The following is a 20,861-nucleotide window of genomic DNA, read 5'->3' as shown; positions in this document are numbered from 1 at the left end:
TAAACGGACACCCGAGCCAATCTGAATCACTATAAGCAACAAGTTTCATACCCCCTTCTTTGGATAAAAGAATTCCTTGACCAACTGTAGTTTTCAAATAACGAAGGACACGAATGGCGGCCTCCATGTGTGTTCTTCTTGGATCTCCAACGAATTGACTTAAGATATTCACTGAGTAGGTTATATCTGGTCGAGTAGCTTGTAAGTAAAGCAAACGACCTACAAGTCGCCGATACTGATTTGCATCAACCTTTTCTTCTTCTTCTCCTTTGTCAAGTTTCACATTTGGTTCCATAGGAAATGAACTAGGCCGGCATCCCAGCAACCCACTCTCCTCGAGGATATCTAAAGTATACTTTCGCTGACTAAGAACCAAGCCTTCAGAAGTTCTTGCAACCTCAATTCCCAAGAAATATTTCAAAGTGTCAATATCTTTTATACTAAATTCTTTGTCAAGATGGGACTTTGTTTGTTCTATCAGTTTCACATGGTTTCCCACAATGATCACATCATCAACATATATGAGGGCTGCCACAAACACATTAGTATCCTTGTAGAGGAACAACGAATGATCAGCTTTTGACTGTTTGTAACCAAGGGAAACTAGCGACTTGGTGAATTTATGATACCAATTTCGAGACGCTTGCTTTAAACCATATATGGATTTCTTGAGCTTACAAACTCTTGTCTCATTCTTGTTCGCAAATCCTTGTGGGATTTTCATATAAACCTCTTCCTCCAAGTCTCCGTGTAAAAAGGCATTGTTAACGTCAAGTTATTGGATTTTCCAGCCTTGTTTAACGGCTATTGCAAGAAGAGTCCCTACGGTTACCAATTTAGCGACCGGGGCAAAAGTGTAATGGTTGTCCACACCCTCTATTTGTGTGAAACCCTTCGCTACGAGCCTTGCTTTGTATCTTTCGACGTCTCCATTTGGTTTAAATTTAACTTTGTATACCCATTTTGAATCGATCGCCTTCATCCCTTTTGGTAAGTTCTCAAGTGTCCACGTTTCATTTTGTTCGAGTGCTCGAATTTCTTTCTTCATTGCTTCCCGCCATTTTTCACTTTGTGCCGCTTGCGAAAACGTTTTCGGCTCATCATGAGTTGTTATGGCGGATAAGAAAGCTTTATGAGTATTAGAAAATTTTTCATACGAAACATAATGAGATAATGGATGTACCGTGGAGTCTTGATCGGAGTCAGGTGGTGTTTGGTCAATTGAAGGGGGGGGGGGGGGGTTGTACTTGATAATCTTTTAAGTACTTTGGAATTGCTCTTTGCCTTTTCTGTTATCCTTCTTCTAGTTCACGATTTTCAATAGTAGTATCATGTTGGTGTGTTTCATTTGTATCACCTTGCATGTCTTGATTATTTTCTTCAGAACGTTCAAGTATAGTTTCATGCACTATGGGTTCCACTTCAACAGGATGTTCAAGTGTAGTTTCATGTACTATGGGGTCCACTTCAACATGTGAATTGTCTTCATTTAAAGGCACATGCACTCCCCCTGTAGCCATATGCTCAATTGTATGGTTATGGAATTGGCAATTATGACATTGAGTAATTGGGTTGGTGTGCTCAAAAATTTCGGGTTCAAGACACTTGATTTTCGGTTCTACCTTAGAAAAAGGAAATGTATTTTCGGCAAATCTTACATCTCTAGTCACCACCATTTTTCTTTGTTCGAGATCGTAAATTTTATAGCCCTTTTGACCATAAGGATAACCCAAAAATACACCCGGCTTTCCTCTTGGTTCGAATTTGTCCCCATTCGTTTCTGTATTTCTATAGTAGGCCAAGCAACCAAATATCCTCATGTGGTCATATTCGGGAACTCGACCCAACAAAATCTCATAAGGAGTTTTGTTGTCAATGGTCTTGGAGGGTAAGCGGGTTACTATGTACGTGGCGGTTAAAACACACTCACCCCAAAAAGTTGTAGGGAGGCTAGCTTCAAACCGTAAAGCTCGTGCAATCTCTAAAAGGTGTCTATGCTTTCGTTCCACAACGCCATTTTGTTGAGGGGTGTGGGGGCAAGTTGTCTCTAAAATAATTCCTTGATCGAGATAAAATTGGTGCATGCGGTTTGAAATGAATCCACCACCATTATTGCACCTAATTCTTTTAACGCCTTTCCCAATTTGCGTTTTAACCATGTTATAAAAATTAACTAAACAAGTGCTTGCTTCATATTTGTGTTTGAGTAAATAAATCCACACCGCCCTACTATAATCATCAACTATGGTCAAAAAATAATTAGCACCCGTAAGTGATGGTCTTCTATATTTCCCCCAAATATCACAATGAATCAAATCAAAGCATTCACTTGCCTTGATAAAACTAACCGGAAAAGGTAATCGAGTAAGTTTTGCTTTGTTGCAAGAATCGCAAAATTCATCTTTAAAATTTAATGAAACGCCTTTGAGAAAGCCAACATGAGACAACTTCACGTTTGAAGCATGCACAAGTCGCTTGTGCCATGAATCAACCGTTACTAGCATGGACTTCCTTTCTTCTTTTATTCCCCTCATTCGATAAAGATCTCTGCGACAATTACCTGACCCAATCAAGCTCCCCGTATTCAAGCCATGTAACACAAAGAAATCAGGAAAAAACGTTACCGCGCAATGAAAATCTCTAATTAACTTTTGGACAGATAAGAGATTGCATGTAAAGTTTGGCACGTAAAGGACTCCTCCAATTTTTAGTCCTCCTTTATATACAAAATCTCCTTTCCCTTTAACAGGGATGGCTTCCCCGTTCGGGATTGTGACTGGTCCTCCGAGTGCATCGATGGTTATGTTTTCAAGCAAATGTTCTTGGCATGTAATGTGCTCGGTTGCACCAAGTCGACAACCCATTCATAATCGGTATTTATTGTACCTGCCATATTGGCAACAACATGCACATTCTTTTTTCTTCCAAATAACTTTAAGAAACTTTTGTATTGTTCTTCTGTCAAGCCCGGTATTGGACACGGTTCAACAACTTGTTCATTTTCAACCATGGCAGCATGCGGCTTGGGTTTCTCTTTCTTTTCCTTTCCCGGCCACCATTCCGGGTATCCAATTCTTTTAAAACACCTATCTTTGTTGTGCCCGTCCCTATCACAGAACGTGCAATGCTCAATTTTGTCATTTGGAAAATTCTTTTCCATCTTTGCTATTCCCTTTTGTCACCCTTGGTAGGATGTTTAGAAAGCATCGGTTTCTTGAACGGGTCTTCAGGAAGCGTGTAGGTAGAGTGGAGAGGTGTGGTAGATGGTCATTTAGAACAGCCGATTAGGGTTTTGTTTTGGTTTGGGATCGGTATTGCTCTGATGCCATAAAGAAATTGGTACCAAAGATATTTCATAATATTATTGAAAGATCGTTCAATACATATAAAGCAAAGGAATGCAAAAGGAAATTATAAGGACATATCCTTAAATCAAGGAGTTTAAATAAGGATGAAATATATGACTAAAATATGATTTCCAAGAATAGGTACGTCATGAGCTATAATATTGAAACATTTTTAAAAACGTATGCCCTTAACTTTTTATTGTCAATTTGGAATGAAGTATAATTCACGTGCAATGCTTCAAAGGCAGTTTCATTCTCGGCTTCACCGTATCAACTTTGGCAACAATAGCTAATGAACCCTCTGGCTATAGATACAATAAAGAGTTGCAATATTACCAACTTACTAGGATTAACATCATAGACATTATTTAAATCCGTAGTATTAGTACCCACTTGCTATTGTATCGATTCTAGCCACCATGCATCCGGCCTGTGTTTTTGCTCCCGTAGTACACGTATTGACTCCCCAATCTCTTAAAAAAGGATTCGTGACTTTCGGACCTCTATATAAAAATCCAAGCTCAATCACTGTTTATATCATATAAAAAACATGACTATATAGCATGTTCAAGGGAATATAGTACCTTAACCTTTGGTTCTTAGGCCACCCGTAGTGGGCAACAAAAAGCGGCGAAAAGGGGCGATAGGGGGTGACAACACCGCCCCCTGGGCGAGAAGAGGGGCGAAAAGGGGCGGGGCGGGTTATTTGTCGCCGGCGATGTGTGGAAAAATATTATTATTTTATTGTTGTGTGTGTGTGTGTTTATGGCTACAACACCATTACACCCCTAAACAAAAGATCACCCCTTGCTGACTGGGCGTCACATGGCACAAAACACCCCATTTTGTAGCCCCTCCAGTACACATAGCCGAATATACTTTAATTAGTTGAGAACGAAATTAAGCCGGAAAAAAGGTTTAGACTGTTATATTATATATAATCAAAATACACAAAATCACAAATGAGTAATGGGGAAATTATAGAAAGTCTTGAATCCAGAAGAAAAAAATAAACTGAATTAGGGTTTATGATAAAAATTTACTTTTTAGAAATCACAAAAAGGGTTTTTTGATAAGGGGTGTTTGGGATGCTTATTTTCACCAACTTATAATTCATTAACTTTTGGAAAAATTAGAAGTTTATTTGAGATTGTTTATGTTGTGATGTAAGGCCCCAGTCCCGATGTCCTACTTTGGTATTGGATTTATGATGTGGTCTAAAATATACATAAATTATATTAATATGCCCTACACTTTTGAGTTGTTTTGAGTTGGTTTTTATAAAATATTAGTCTCAGTTGGCTCATATTTGGATTTTATAAAGTTTCATGAGACTACGAGTTAAAATAAAGTATTTTCGCTAAACTTGAGACCAATGAGTAAATGGGCTAACGTATTTAATATATTACGATATCATATATTATTATCATAAATACGTTGAGTATAAAAAAAATATATATACATCTTACAATCAAATTAGTTTTAGAAACTGAGTTGTGATTATATATTAATCTTTAACTTTTAAATTATGAATATAAATTACAACAAATGTTCAATTGTTTTGTGCAGAATTTACGTGGAACTTTAGTCGGCCTCATCACATAACACAAATAAAGAATGTGTGGGCCTCGTTGAAAGCTTGGAGACAATTTGGAAAAGAAGTAAATTAAAATATATACAAAGAGGGTTTGGTGAAAGAGCTAGGTTACTTGGAGGGGAGATTCGCCCCAGTTGGATCAGGGGGCAAAACAACCACGTACAAATTTATTTGAGGGGGAAGCAGCCAAGGAGGTGAGACGAAGTAAAAGACTGCTATGTTGGTGATTGAAAAGAAGCACACAAGCTGGTCAAAGTCTCACGGCAAAGTTCAAGTTAAAAAAGGAATTAAAAAGAAAGCAAGCAGGTCAACTATTATTATTATCTTCAATGAACCGTAATAAATATTATATCTTTGTTTCGTTGATTATTATGGTTGGCTAAATTGTTATGCTGCCTAGGCTTGTGATGATGTTTTGTTGATTATTTTGGACTAGTCGGTTTTCGGGTTTTGTTTATGGGATTTTGATTAATTAAAGTTTTGATTAGTTTTATTGGATGTGTTTCATGCGTATTTACTTTTGATTTGTGTCTGAATGAATGTTTCACATGTTACTTGATTGATTGTCATTCGATTATAGGTTGCATGTTAGGGTTGTTTACTGTGTGTTTGCAACTTGTTTATGGTTTATTGAGCTCATTTACCATAGAAACTTATTTTTGGCATTTTATTAGAAGTTTATATTCTTACTAGCTTAAATATCCGACGGGTGATAAGTTGTCGGGTTTGTCTGCGTTGTTAGGGTTTTAGGTTAAATTAATCTGACAGGAGGTTTGCCTATTTTTGCATTAATTTCACTGTTTACCCGTGTCCTTTAGACTGTTCATAAACCACCCCGTGTACTTAGGTGCATTGAGATAGTGAAATTGACGGGTTAGCTATTTTCTAGGGTAATTAATCATAATTGGTGAACTGACAGGTGAACTAATAAGCCGGTGTTTTTACATGATCTCTAAGATTTCTTTTTAGGTGACACCTTGAGAGTGATTAAGGATCCATTAAGTTTCCTAGAGCTTCATATCTTTAGATTCCCGGTTCCTATAGCATTTTTCCCGTAACCGATAAAAGCCCGAGTCGTCACAATTCGGATTCCTTGCCTAAGTAACTCTTGCTATCATTTGAATTTGCTAAAGTATTATTCGGTAATTTAATTTTTTTAGTTTACTTTAATTTAATTAAGTAATTAGTTTAATTAATTATTAGTTTTTAAAATAAAATAAATAAAAATCCAAAAATTTATATTTTCTTAACTATTAATTTAGTTAGCTTTTAGATCTAGTTTCTTATTTTAATAAGTGTCTCTATGGTTCGATATTCCTGAGCTTCCCATAGCTATTCTACACTTGATATGTTCACTTGCCTGTTGTTAGTGGTTTGGTTTAGGGTATTCTAGATTTTTATTACTCGTTTGTGCTTGGTCATTATTTGTTAAGTATTTTATATACCAATTTATGCACATCAAGTTTTTGGCGCCGTTGTCGGGGAATACTTAGGCGATAGCGAAACCAGTTTTGATTGAACTTAATTGTTTATTTTGTTTTTTGTTTTTTTTTCTTGAGTTGTGGTGTGTCTTGTGAACCCGTGTCTTAGATTTAGTGTGTTTAGTCGTCTTTAGGATAATATAGTTTGTCTTTTTATTTTATTGAGTCTAGTTAATATGTTTAATAGATCGAGTCAGTTTAGGAGTATTTTATATAGAAGATGTTGGAAAGAGATGATGTTGGAAAGAGCTAAAGAAGAGGAACGTGAAATAGTTCGGAAACTAGAGGCATTGGAAGCTAGGCTTGATAAGTTGATAGAAATATATAGGCTCCGTAAATTAGAAGAACTAGAAGCTAGGTTAGAGGAGTTAAGTGCTAGATATCAAAGTGAGAGTCCTTCTTACAAGGAGCACGAAGCCGTCTATGAAACAGATGATGACTTCTGGAATGATGATTATGAGGGTGTGATAGGTGAAGATGTCGTTGAGGAGACACTTGACCAGATGGAAGATGACGAAAAGGAGGAGCATGTACCATATTGGGATGATGAGTTTGGTGATGAGTTAGTGGGTTTACCAGTTTATGAAGAAGATGGAGAATTTGACCCTGTTGGCGATCTTATATACTTAGAAACACTAATCATGGGGAAGCCAGCAATGGAGATCAAGCGTGCACCAAACGGAAAAGAAAAGTCAGTGGCAAATGAAGAGGATCAGAATACGATGATAGTTGAGTCGCCACATCATATGAAGTTTAGTAGGTCGGTGAATAAACTAGATAGTGGATCGCCACCGAAATCGAAAAAGCCACAGAAGAGGGTGAGAAAATGCTTGGATCAACACATTTTGAGGGTTCAAAAATGGTACATTAAGAGTTATAGGATGACACTAAAATGCAAGAATAACCATTTTTCTCATTATATGCCACGTATTATGTTTGGTCCGGGTAAGTTTAAGTATTGGTGGTCCGACCCGTTTGTGTGTTTTATATTACTTTTTAGTTTCACTATGTGCTATTTGTTTGAATATGTTGGACGGGTGGAATTAAATGGGTTAGACCGAGGTTGGATAAAAGAAAAGCCTCCTGATTGAGATTTCGGGAGCAAGTCTGGCTGAAGACTTTTCTGTAAACTTAGCGCTTCCCGGGAGGCAACCCTGTAGTATGTTTTTGCTTTATTTTTATTTTAATTTTTGGGGTTTCTTGCTTTCTTTTGCTAGCCGTGTGTTTTCTGGTTTTGCTTTCAGGTGTTTTAAGGATTTCTTGTGGAAGGTTGATGATACATTGTTTAATTCAAGTGTGGGGAGCCTATTTGCTTATTGATTGCCACTTTCGTTCGTAAGTGACAGCTTGGTAGAGAGCACTGGAGTGTGAGGCTTTCGTTCGAATTGGAGGGCATGGAACACGACTCATAAGGCAATATCGTCATATTTACCAGGGGAGTCTGTTCCATTTTACTTATATTTTAACGTGCTTTAATTTTTGTCTTTTTCCTGTCTCATTGAGGACAATGTGACATTTAAGTGTGGGGATGGGAAACTGACGTTTTTGTCTTAAAAAAAACTTTAAAAAATAATAATAAAAAAAAGTTTAAAAAAATATTCAAAAAAAAAGTCCCGAATATTTACTGAAAATTTTTGCAAATAATGGAAAATGATAGAAAAATTTGAGATTGGTTTTTAAAACTACTATTATATATGAGATTAAATAAAAGATAACACAATAAGCTTGGGATGTGTCGGTAGGCCCAACTAGCTTTGATAGTCCTTTTTAGCAAATTTTATATATCTAATAATTTGAAAAACGATTAAACCGAATTTCGATGCTTAGGGAGGATTACCATAATCTAAAAACTTTGAGATGGTAACACTTAGATGCACTCAAACCAGCACACCACCACATGACCATCTTTTTACGAGCTTAGAAATAGTTATATAATTTAGGGTGATATAAAAAAACAAAAAAAAGAGAGAAAAAAAAGAAAAAAAAAGTATGTTATGAAAGTTACCAGTAATCCAAAAATTGGTCCGAAAAGCAAATGACCATGAAAAAGTTATGTAATGAAAAATGCCAAAGAAGCATTCTCAAAAATAGAAAAAGAGGCCAAAGTTGCACATACTAGACGAGACTTAGAGTTTACGTGTTACCAAGGGGATAGTGACTCTGAGGATACACTATTGGGGCTCGAAGGTTTTTAGTCAATAAATATTTTTTTAGGGAATATATAGGACAAAGTCCAAAAATATTTAGGAATAGCTCGTACGGCCTCCACATGACCATTCATCCATCAAATTTCACCGAGTGCATCTACCTAGTACCATCAACGAGTCCTTGGCTTATAGTGATTTATCAAACCAGTTTGCTTTGACTCTAGCTTTTCTAGCTCTCTTTTTCTGAGATGGGGTAGGTGTAGCCGTGGTTTTTGAACTTAAACGCTTAGTGCAATTGGGGGCTTGATAGACTGGCGGCTGGGTTTAAGTGGACAACAATATCGGTAATCGCGGTTTTTGCGTTTATTTGTGCTTAAAAGATAACCTATATGTTTTAAGATCAGTTTCGAATTATAATTCCATTGCAAAATACTTTTTCAGGGACGAAAAAGGTTTAAGTGTGGGGATATTTGATGTGGTCTAAAATATACATAAATTATATTAATATGCCCTACACTTTTGAGTTGTTTTGAGTTGGTTTTTATAAAATATTAGTCTCAGTTGGCTCATATTTGGATTTTATAAAGTTTCATGAGACTACGAGTTAAAATAAAATATTTTTGCTAAACTTGATGAAAGGCCCCCATCACCGGTAGCCCTAATTTGGTGTTGGATTTACTCATAAACGCAGTTTTAAAATCTGAGTTAATTAAAAACTTTCGCGGAATAATAATATAAACTGTCAACCATCCATTACAAACATCCATAACTTGTCTTTTAAAAGCATAACATAAAACATAGTATCAAAACAACACGACAAGTCTTCAGATGCCAGCCTCTTCAATATTTCCATGTGTCTCCCTCAAGCCAGCTGTCTCAGTCGATTAGCCTACGTGCTTACTAAAAGTCAGCTACGCTGAGTGAGTTCTAATTAATCAGGCAACATACAATACATTCACATATTTACCTATTCACCCAAAGGTACATGCCTTCCTACCATCTTACATACTTACATACTTGCGTACTTTCATTCATTCTTTCATAATAACATACGTACTTTCATTTCATACACATACGCTTCAAAGAGCCTTACGTCCTAGAACCTTCGCCGATATTATTAGGGTCGGTCCCCTACATTCGCCGATATTATTAGGGTCGGTTCCCTACATTCGCCGACATTATTAGGGTCGGTTCCCTACATTCGCCGACATTATTAGGGTCGGTTCCCTCGTTCTATCTATACCTTTCATACCTTTCTATACATTCATAATTATAACTTCATACATCCATACATTATCTATACATCATATCTTTATACTATCCCTTAACGGCACATGCAATATCCGAAGATCGTTCATGCATCGTCAAGCATTCATTCATACATAAATCATATAGGGCATACACTTACCACTTAAGGTAAGTGTATTAACTAATCACATCGAGTATGCACACAGCCCCAAAAACATAACAAGGAAATGGGGCTAGAAACTCACATGAACACGGTTACGTTCACCGTTAATTGTTATTCCCTTCTTGAGCTGTGCACGGCTAACTGTATAACAATTACACGTATCAATCAACTATCGCTATCTATATTTCGTTTCTAGTTCAACTATACTCCACAACGAACGGGGGTCCGGGGGCAGCGCCGGGTTGATTTTTATCAACCTTCACAAGCATCTTGCGATTTCAATACCGTTGTTATGGCTCGATATAACCGTTTTCATTCATATCTAACCCGTATACACCATAAATCTTGTACCTTTAATCTTAAAACGTTCAATACACGTCGCCGTACATAGCCCTAGGTTCATTAAGTTCGTTTCCAACGCCAAGTTTGCTACTTTACATTTCGTTTAGACTCGATTTACTTTATGTTTAAGTTCTAAAGCTAACCGATCCTAAAAATATTAACTTTAAGGTAAAAGGCATACCTTTATGCATTCGGTGAGGTCCCGGTTGCTTGGTTATCTCGTATCTAGCTCGTATATTGAAGATCTAATAACGGTTGGTTTGATTTTAGACTCGAATCCCGCTTACTCTCTCGCGGCCGTATGAGGTGGTGTGTATGTGTGTGTTTTTTAGTGTGTAGAGAATAATATGGAAAGAAATGAGGATTTAGGGTTTTAGGGTGGTTTAAGAGGATATTTATATCCCCTTAAGCCCATGGACCTAAGGCCCATTCCCTTTGATCCATCTTAATTAGTCCAAGTCCATGATCTTTATTAATACTAATTAATTATTTAGGCCCAATAACTAAACGCGACTTTCTTTTATTAAATACGAAATTTTTAGGATGTTACACTTGAAACCAATGAGTAAATGGGCTAACATATTTAATATATTACGATATCATATATTATTATCATAAATACGTTGAGTATAAAAAAAATATATATACATCTTACAATCAAATTAGTTTTAGAAACTGAGTTGTGATTATATATTAATCTTTAACTTTTAAATTATGAATATAAATTACAAAAAATGTTCAATTGTTTTGTGCAGAATTTACGTGGAACTTTAGTGGGCCCATAAGGCTTCTGATGTTCGGCTTTGACTTGTAGGCACGTTAAGCACTTACTGACATAATCTACTACATCATTCTTCATTCCAGGCCACCAGTAATCTCTTTTCAAATCTTGGTACATCTTTGTAGCTCCTGGATGAATCGAATATCTTGACTTATGAGCTTCATCTAAGACTCGACCTCTGAGATCTCCATGGCGTGGAATCCACATACTGTCAGATATAGTCTTAACACCATGAGTGTTTTCCATCAACTCATCTTGCTGACCATAAATCCTTTCTTTCTTAACTAATTCTTAATCTACTAGCACCTCTGACTGTACCTTGACAATCTCTTCAAAAACACTTGAGTTCATGAGCAACTGGTATGATTTTACTGTTGCAAGGACTTCCTCATTCTTTCGACTTAGCGCGTCGGCGACCACATTAGCTTTACCAGGGTAGTACTTAATCTCACAGTCGTAATCCTTTATCATTTCTAACCATCTTCTTTGCCTCATGTTCAATTCCTTCTGCTCGAAGAAATACTTTAAACTCTTATGATCTGTGTAGATAGTACACTTAGTACCGTACAGATAATACCTCCATATCTTAAGAGCATGCACTACAGCTGCTAGTTCTAAATCATGCGTCGGATAAGTACTTTCGTGAACTTTCAACTGTCTAGACGCATAGGCTATTACCTTTCCTCATTGCATCAACACACAACCTAATCCTTGGTGCGAAGCGTCAGCACAAACGACCAAATCTTCATCACCGTCAGTCAGGTAAAGCTAGGATTGGAGCTTGCGTGAGTCTTTTCTTTAACTCTTCAAACGCTTCTTCTTGAAACTTTCCCCAACTGAATACTACCGACTTTCGGGTAATACCGGTCAACGGTGCGGCTATCCTGGAGAAACCTTCGATGAATCTCCTATAGTATCCAGCTAACCCTAAGAAGCTTCGTATATCAGTCGGATTCTGTGGAGTCTTCCAATTAGTTATTGCCTCAATCTTAGCTGGTTCCACAGTAATCCCTTCAGGATTGATCACGTGACCTAGAAATTGCACTTCTCGCAACCAGAACGCGCATTTCGAAAACTTAGCGTACAGGTTCTCTTTCTTCAGAGTCTCCAATACCTCTCTCAGATGCTCTGCATGATCAGACTCACTCCTAGAATAAATCAATATATCGTCGATGAAGACGATAACTGACTTATCCAACATGGGCCGACACACCCTATTCATCATGTCCATAAATGCTGCGGGAGCATTTGTTAGACCGAATGACATGACGAGGAACTCGTAGTGTCCATACCGCGTTCGAAAAGCTGTTTTAGGGATGTCTGCCTCCTTCACCTTTAGCTGATGGTAGCCTGATCTGAGATCTATCCGTGAGAACCAACTTGAGCCTTGCAGTTGGTCAAACAGATCGTCAATCCTTGGCAAAGGATATCTATTCTTTACCGTAAGCTTGTTCAGCTCGCGATAATCTATGCACATTCTCATGCTTCCGTCCTTCTTCTTCACGAATAACACTGGTGCGCCCCACGGGGAAACACTTGGTCTAATAAAACCTTTGTCGAGGAGTTCTTGCAGTTGGGACATTAATTCTTTCATCTCGGACGGTGCTAGACGGTAAGGCGCTTTCGCGATGGGCTGGGCTCCTGGTACTAAATCTATTTGGAATTCTATCTCTCGCTCCTGTGGCAACCCCGGAAGATCCTCAGGGAATACTTCTGGGTAGTCGCGCACTATGGGAACATCTTTCATTTCTTTCGTCTCGGCCGTAGCGTTGACAACATACGCCAGGTAGGCACAACACCCTCGCCTTAACAAACCCTCGGCTTTTATCATCGAAATGACATTAAGCCCAGAACTTTCCTTATCACCATAAACCGTCACCTCACTACCATCCAAGGACTTTAACCTTATTATCCTACTCTTAAACACTATCTGAGCTTCATACTCAGACAGCCAATCCATTCCCAAAACCACATCGAACCCTCCTAAGGTCATAACGTACAAAGTGACAGGGAACTCGTTTCCCTTTAACTCTATCTTACAGTCCTTAACCATTTTCATTATTTTAACCGTGGCGTCACTAGCGGTTTCTACTATAAAAGTTTCAGACATTCGGCTACATTTCATTTTAGCTAACTTAGTAAATGGCGTGGTAACGAAACTTTTGTTTGCGCCCGAATCGAACAATACAGAAGCGGAAATACCGTTTACTAGAAAAGTACCTGTGACGACATCGGGAATCTGCTTGGCTTGTTCTTGAGTCAGCATGTAGGCTCTGGTCCTTGGCCTTGTTGCTTCAACATCCTTCTTCTCACTTCCACCAGCTTCACCACTCGTACAAGTCCTCGCCAAATGACCTGTCTGTCCGCACTTATAACATGCGGGTTTTGCATGGCAATCCTGAGCAAAATGCCCCACCTTGCCACATTTGTAACAAGCATTTAACCCTGATCTGCACTCCCCACCATGGGACTTTCCACACTTATGGCACACATCAGACCCAGTGACCCACTTGCATTCTCCAGCGTGCATCTTCCCGCACTTCCTACATGACCTCTTCTCCCACACTTTCTGTCTCTTATCGTTCGAGTTCCATAACTGAGTACCGGGTCGCTTAACAGGAGCAACCCACTTTTTATCTTTCTTTTCTTCTTCCACCACAACGTCATCCGCAGCCAAGTCTGCATAAACCATCTCGGCGAGTTCGACAGCAGAGTCAAAGGTAGCAGGTTTACTTGTCCTGACTAGCGTGCGAACTTTCTATGGCAATCCCCTCACATAACACTTGATTCTCTTAGCTTCAGTGTTAACCATATCGGGCACCAACCTAGACATTCTGTTGAACTCGGTGGTGTACTCACGATGTGTCATCGTTCCGGCCTTCAGGTTCAGAAACTTCATCTCCGCCCTCTCAACCTCGGCGTCAGCACAAAACTTCTTCATAACTAACTCCTTCAGATCCTCCCACTTCATCGCTTTGATCTCTTCACGGGTCTTCCTCTGCTCCACACTCTCCCACCAGCACATAGCTTCCTATTCAAACGATTGGGTGGCATAACCGACAGCTTGATCGGGACGGCACTCGCTAATGCGGATAATTTTATCCATGGAGGTTATCCACTGAAGAGTAGCGATTGCGTCTCCCAACCCAGTCAGCTTTGGCGGGTCACATCCTTTGAAGGACTTATAGTTGCACCCACCTCTACCTGTCTTCCTGTCATCAATTTTCACAGACTTAACCACACTCGAGGCCTCTCTTTCCCCTTCATCATCCTTCCTACCATCACCTCCTGCCCCTCCAGCGGTTCTTTCACGGCTTCCAGCAGACCTCTCCGGGTTCATGTTCTTTACAGCAGTGGCTACTGCTTGGACAATAGCCACTTGGATTAAGGGATCTAGTTGAACCCCTTCATTATTGTTAAGGTTTCCTCCAGCGGAGCTTCCTTCCTCTTCGGTGTTGGAAGCTGTTTCTACCGAAGGTTGTTGGGCACGACGAGGCCTGCCACGACGTCTAGTGGGGCCCTCAGTTCTCGTGATCACTCCAGCTCCTGCATTGCCTCCCGTTCTAGCCATCGTATTCTAAAAGGGGAAAACACAAACGTCATCACTCAAGGAACTATTTAGTACAAGGATAGTAATGCTAAAAGGTAATAACAGTGGCCAGCTGTGATTAGCTGATCACGTTACTTTCCGTGTCCTATACACTTCCCTTTATGAGTCTGCTTGTGCTGGTTCTACTTAAACAGTTAGTCAAATCAAACAATCAATTATTCCTATCCCTGTCGTGCACATATCCTTTCTTTATCATATATCATTTAATCATGCATCTTACCTTTGCTGAGCTTGCTTGAGCGACACATGGCATTCTTGAACTGGCATCTTCTTTCTTTTCTTACTTAAATCTCATTCTCTGTTCGAGTCTAAGCATGTAGAATGCTTAAATCTCTCGAACTTTGCTCTGATACCAACTTGAAAGGCCCCGTCACCGGTAGCCCTACTTTGGTGTTGGATTTACTCATAAACGCAATTTTAAAATCAGATTTAATTTAAAACTTTCGCGGAATAATATAAACTATCAACCATCCATTACAAACATCCATAACTTGTCTTTTAAAAGCATAACATAAAACATAGTATCAAAACAACACGACAAGTCTTCAGATGCCAGCCTCTTCAATATTGTCATGTGTCTCCCTCAAGCCAGCTGTTTCAGTCGATTAGCCTGCGTGCATACTAAAAGTCAGCTACGCTGAGTGAGTTCTAGTTAATCAGGCAACATACAATACATTCACATATTTACTTATGCACCCGAAGGTACATGCCTTCCTACCATCTTACATACTTACATACTTGCGTACTTTCATTCATTCTTTCATAATAACATATGTACTTTCATTTAATACACATACGCTTCAAAGAGCCTTATGTCCTAGAACCTTCGCCGATATTATTAGGGTCGGTCCCATACATTCGCCAATATTATTAGGGTCAGTTCCCTACATTCGCCGACATTATTAGGGTCGGTTCTCTACATTCGCCGACATTATTAGGGTCGGTTCCCTACATTCGCCGACATTATTAGGATCGGTTCCCTCGTTCTATCTATACCTTTCGTACCTTTCTATACATTCATAATTATAACTTTCATACATCCATACATCTATACATCATATCTTTATACTATCCCTTAACGTCACATGCAATATCCGAAGATCGTTCATGCATCGTCAAGCATTCATTCATACGTAAATAATATAGGGCATACACTTACCACTTAAGGTAAGTGTATTAACTAATCACATCGAGTATGCACACAGCCCCGAAAAAATAACAAGGAAATGGGGCTAGAAACTCACCTGAACACGGTTACGTTCACCATTAATTTTTATTCCCTTCTTGAGCTGTGCACGGCTAACTGTATAACAATTACACGTATCAATCAACTATCGCTATCTATATTTCGTTTCTAGTTCAACTATACTCCACAACGAACAGGGGTCCGGGGGCAGCGCCGGGTTGATTTTTATCAACCTTCACAAGCATCTTGCGATTTCAATACCGTTGTTATGGCTCGATATAACCGTTTTCATTCATATCTAACCCGTATACACCATAAAGCTTGTACCTTTAATCTTAAAACGTTCAATACACGTCGCCGTACATAGCCCTAGGTTCATTAAGTTCGTTTCCAACGCCAAGTTTGCTACTTTACATTTCGTTTAGACTCGATTTACTTTATGTTTAAGTTCTAAAGCTAACCGATCCTAAAAATATGAACTTTAAGGTAAAAGGCATACCTTTATGCGTTCGGTGAGGTCGCAGTTTGCTTGGTTATCTCGTATCTAGCTCGTATATTGAAAATCTAATAACGGTTGGTTTGATTTTGGACTCGAATCCCGCTTACTCTCTCGCGGCCGTATGAGGTGGTGTGTATGTGTGTGTTTTTGAGTGTATAGAGAATAAGATGGAAAGAAATGAGGATTTAGGGTTTTAGGGTGGTTTAAGAGGATATTTATATCCCCTTAAGCCCATGGACCTAAGGCCCATTCTCTTTGATCCATCTTAATTAGTCCAAGTCCATGATCTTTATTAATACTAATTAATTATTTAGGCCCAATAACTAAACGCGACTTTCTTTTATTAAATACGAAATTTTTAGGATGTTACACTTGAGACCAATGAGTAAATGGGCTAACGTATTTAATATATTACGATATCATATATTATTATCATAAATACGTTGAGCAAAAAAAATATATATATACATCTTACAATCAAATTAGTTTTAGAAACTGAGTTGTGATTATATATTAATCTTTAACTTTTAAATTATGAATATAAATTACAACAAATGTTTAATTGTTTTGTGCAGAATTTACGTGGAACTTTAGTGGGCCACATCACATAACACAAATAAAGAATGTGTGGGCCTCGTTGAAAGCTTGGAGACAATTTGGAAAAGAAGTAAATTAAAATATATACAAAGAGGGTTTGGTGAAAGAGCTAGGTTACTTGGAGGGGAGATTCGCCCCAGTTGGATCAGGGGGCAAAACAACCACGTACAAATTTATTTGAGGGGGAAGCAGCCAAGGAGGTGAGACGAAGTAAAAGGCTGCTATGTTGGTGATTGAAAAGAAGCACACAAGCTGGTCAAAGTCTCACGGCAAAGTTAAAGTTCAAAAAGGAATTAAAAAGAAAGCAAGCAGGTCAACTATTATTATTATCTTCAATGAACCGTAATAAATATTATATCTTTGTTTCGTTGATTATTATGGTTGGCTAAATTGTTATGCTGCCTAGGCTTGTGATGATGTTTTGTTGATTATTTTGGACTAGTCGGTTTTCGGGTTTTGTTTATGGGATTTTGATTAATTAAAAGTTTTGATCAGTTTTATTGGATGTGTTTCATGCGTATTTACTTTTGATTTGTGTCTGAATGAATGTTTCACATGTTACTTGATTGATTGTCATTCGATTATAGGTTGCATGTTAGGGTTGTTTACTGTGTGTTTGCAACTTGTTTATGGTTTATTAAGCTCATTTACCATAGAAACTTATTTTTGTCATTTTTTTAGAAGTTTATATTCTTACTAGCTTAAATATCCGACGGGTGATAAGTTGTCGGGTTTGTCTGCGTTGTTAGGGTTTAGGTTAAATTATCTGACAGGAGGTTTACCTATTTTTGTCTTAATTTCACTGTTTACCCATGTCCTTTAGACTGTTCATAAACCACCCCATGTACTTAGGTGCATTGTGATAGTGAAACTGACGGGTTAGCTATTTTCTAGGGTAATTAATCATAATTGGTGAAATGACAGGTGAACTAATAAGCCGGTGTTTTTACATGATCTCTAAGATTTCTTTTTAGGTGACACCTTGAGAGTGATTAAGGATCCATTAAGTTTCCTAGAGCTTCATATCTTTAGATTCCCGGTTCCTGTAGCATTTTTCCCGTAACCGATAAAAGCTCGAGTCGTCACAATTTGGATTCCTTGCCTAGGTAACTCTTGCTCTCATTTGAATTTGCTAAAGTCTTATTCGGTAATTTAATTTTTTTTAGTTTAATTTAATTTAATTAAGTAATTAGTTTAATTGATTATTAGTTTTTAAAATAAAATAAATAAAAATCCAAAAATATATATTTTCTTAACTATTAATTTAATTAGCTTTTAGATCTAGTTTCGTTATTTTAATAAGTGTCTCTAGGGTTCGATATTCCCGGTCTTTCCATAGCTATTCTACACTCGATAGGTTCACTTGCCTGTTGCTAGTGGTTTGGTTTAGGGTATTCTAGGTTTTTATTACTCGTTTGTGCTTGGTCATTATTTGTTAAGTATTTTATATACCACTTTACGCACATCAATTTACTCATAAACACAGTTCTAAGTATCAGAGTTAATTAAAATTTTTCACCGAATATAAAACTTCAACCATATATTACATAACATTTCAAATCTTGTCTTAACATCATTCAAATTCGTCTTTCAAAATAGAAACATAAAAAAATATGACAACATAACATTTTCTCAAGATGCCAACCTCTTCATTCCAATGTCATGTGCTTTCATTCAAGCTAGTTGCCTTAACTTATTCACATGTGTGCATACTAAAAGTCAGCTACGCTGAGTGAGTTTTAGTTAATCAAGCAACATACAATACGTTCATATAGTACATGTTTAACCTGCGTTACTTTCTTTGTAGTAAATAAGTATATACCTTTATTCTTACTTTCATATTTTATATTGCTTTACATACATACACATACATTTTAAAGAGCCTTTCGCCCTATAACCTCACAGATGTTATGAGGATCTTGTCCCTATCCTCACATATATTATTAGGGTATGGTCCCTTCTTTCCATACAACCATACATTTATACATACATTTCTTCATACACCATCATTCATATAATTACATACATACCTTATATATCATACACTTATCATTCATTTAAACAATCACATATCATACACTTACCACTTAAGTAAGTGTATTAACTAATCACATCAAGTATGCACACAGTTCCGAAAACATAATAAGGAAATGGTAGAAACTCACGTGTATCTTGTTCCTTGCTGAGTTTACAGCAATACCCTTCCTTAGATGTGCATGACTAACTGTATAACAATTATAGTATTAATTAACTACTTCTAACTATAGCATACTTCTAAGTTATTGTAACCCCTAGCTACGGGGGGCGGAGGGCAGCGCCCATGACAGCGGGGTCTAGGGGCAGCAACCCCTATTAGGGTCCAAGGGTCAGAGCCCTTGGCTAGGGTCGAGCTGCCAGGTCAGCTTGGGAAAATTTTATTTTCATTAAATGTTCTTTACTAAAAAGTTCATCAGAAAACTGAAGTTTGAACCAATCTAATCGAATCATAATTCTAATCGAATGACAATTTCAAATCGAATGGAGATTCTAATCGAATGAAAATTCTAATCGAATGACAATTTTCATCGAATGGAAATTCTAATCGAATGGAGATTCTAATCGAATGGAAATTCTAATTGAATGGCAATTCTAATCGAATTAAAATTCTAATTGAATGGCAATTCTAATCGAATGGATGTTCTAATCGAATGGAAGTTCTAATCGAATGACAGATTCTAATCGATGACCGTTCAATTAGATTACTTTCCAATTCGATTCGATTAAAATTCTTTTCGATTACTTTTCAACTCGATTCGATTACTTTTCCTCTTTGATTCGATTACTTTACCATTTCGATTCAATTACTTTTTCTATTCGATTCAATTACTTATCAACTCAATTCGATTAATTTTTCTATTGAATCAGTTTTCATTCTTATCACCTTCCAACCTTTTCCTTTCGACTCATTTTGCCCGTTTAAACGATAATACTGGTTATGAGCCATAATGAGTTCCTTTTCGTCCTTTAACTTGGCCCAAACGTCATCAGTATTACCCGTTTCATTCCAACATCCCGTTTACGTTCAAGTTTATATTTTTCTTGTATAAAAATGCCGATTTGCCTTAGTATCAAATTTTAGGGCAAACCAAACTTAAAAACGTAACCTTTAATAAAAAAATGTACCTTTTTGGTTTACTTCTAGCTTTGGGTTTGGTTCAACATGTGAACCTACACGTGTTTCTTGCTTGTATGACGGAAATCTAACGCAAACCCTTTTTGGTTCGGATTCAAATCTGATCCGTATAGGATAGAGGTGTTTGTGTGTGTTTTTGAGTGTGTATGGAGGCTAGAAGATGGAAATGAGGGTCTAAGGGAGGTTTAAGGGGTTTGTATACCCTTAAGCTCATGGACCTAAGGCCCATCACCATCCCTTATTCCATCTTTTATTAACCAAGCCCACACTCTATTATTTTTATCTAACTTAACTAAATAATAATACATTATTAAATAAACGAAATTCCTTTATTTGATTTTACATGTGAGAGGATACGTTAATAAGCCACAATGGTGTGACTTATTAACTATTTGAAATAGTTATAAGGAGGTAAAATAAGGAACCCCAAACACCCTATAAATAGGATCCAAGAATATATCTAGTGGATTGGGTTTAACCCATGCAAAAATCAAAATGGATCTCTACTAAAACCGGGTGTCTTTTATGACGATTAATGTGAGATTGACAATTGGCAAAAAGCTTTAGAGGTTATAAATTAAAACTTATAGATTATTTCATGCGGGAACAAAGCAATCAAATGACTTAAGATCGAAACTCATAATTAGAATCAAAAGGTTTAACAAATTGAGGGTTCAAAGAAACCTCAAAT

This window comes from Bidens hawaiensis, unplaced genomic scaffold, assembly GCF_021521415.1.
Source record: "Bidens hawaiensis isolate Kalapana, Puna unplaced genomic scaffold, B.hawaiensis_p1.1 tig00004817_1, whole genome shotgun sequence".
Taxonomy (NCBI): Eukaryota; Viridiplantae; Streptophyta; class Magnoliopsida; order Asterales; family Asteraceae; genus Bidens; species Bidens hawaiensis.
The sequence above is the reverse complement of the archived record's forward strand: the minus strand, read 5'-3'. Positions refer to the sequence as shown.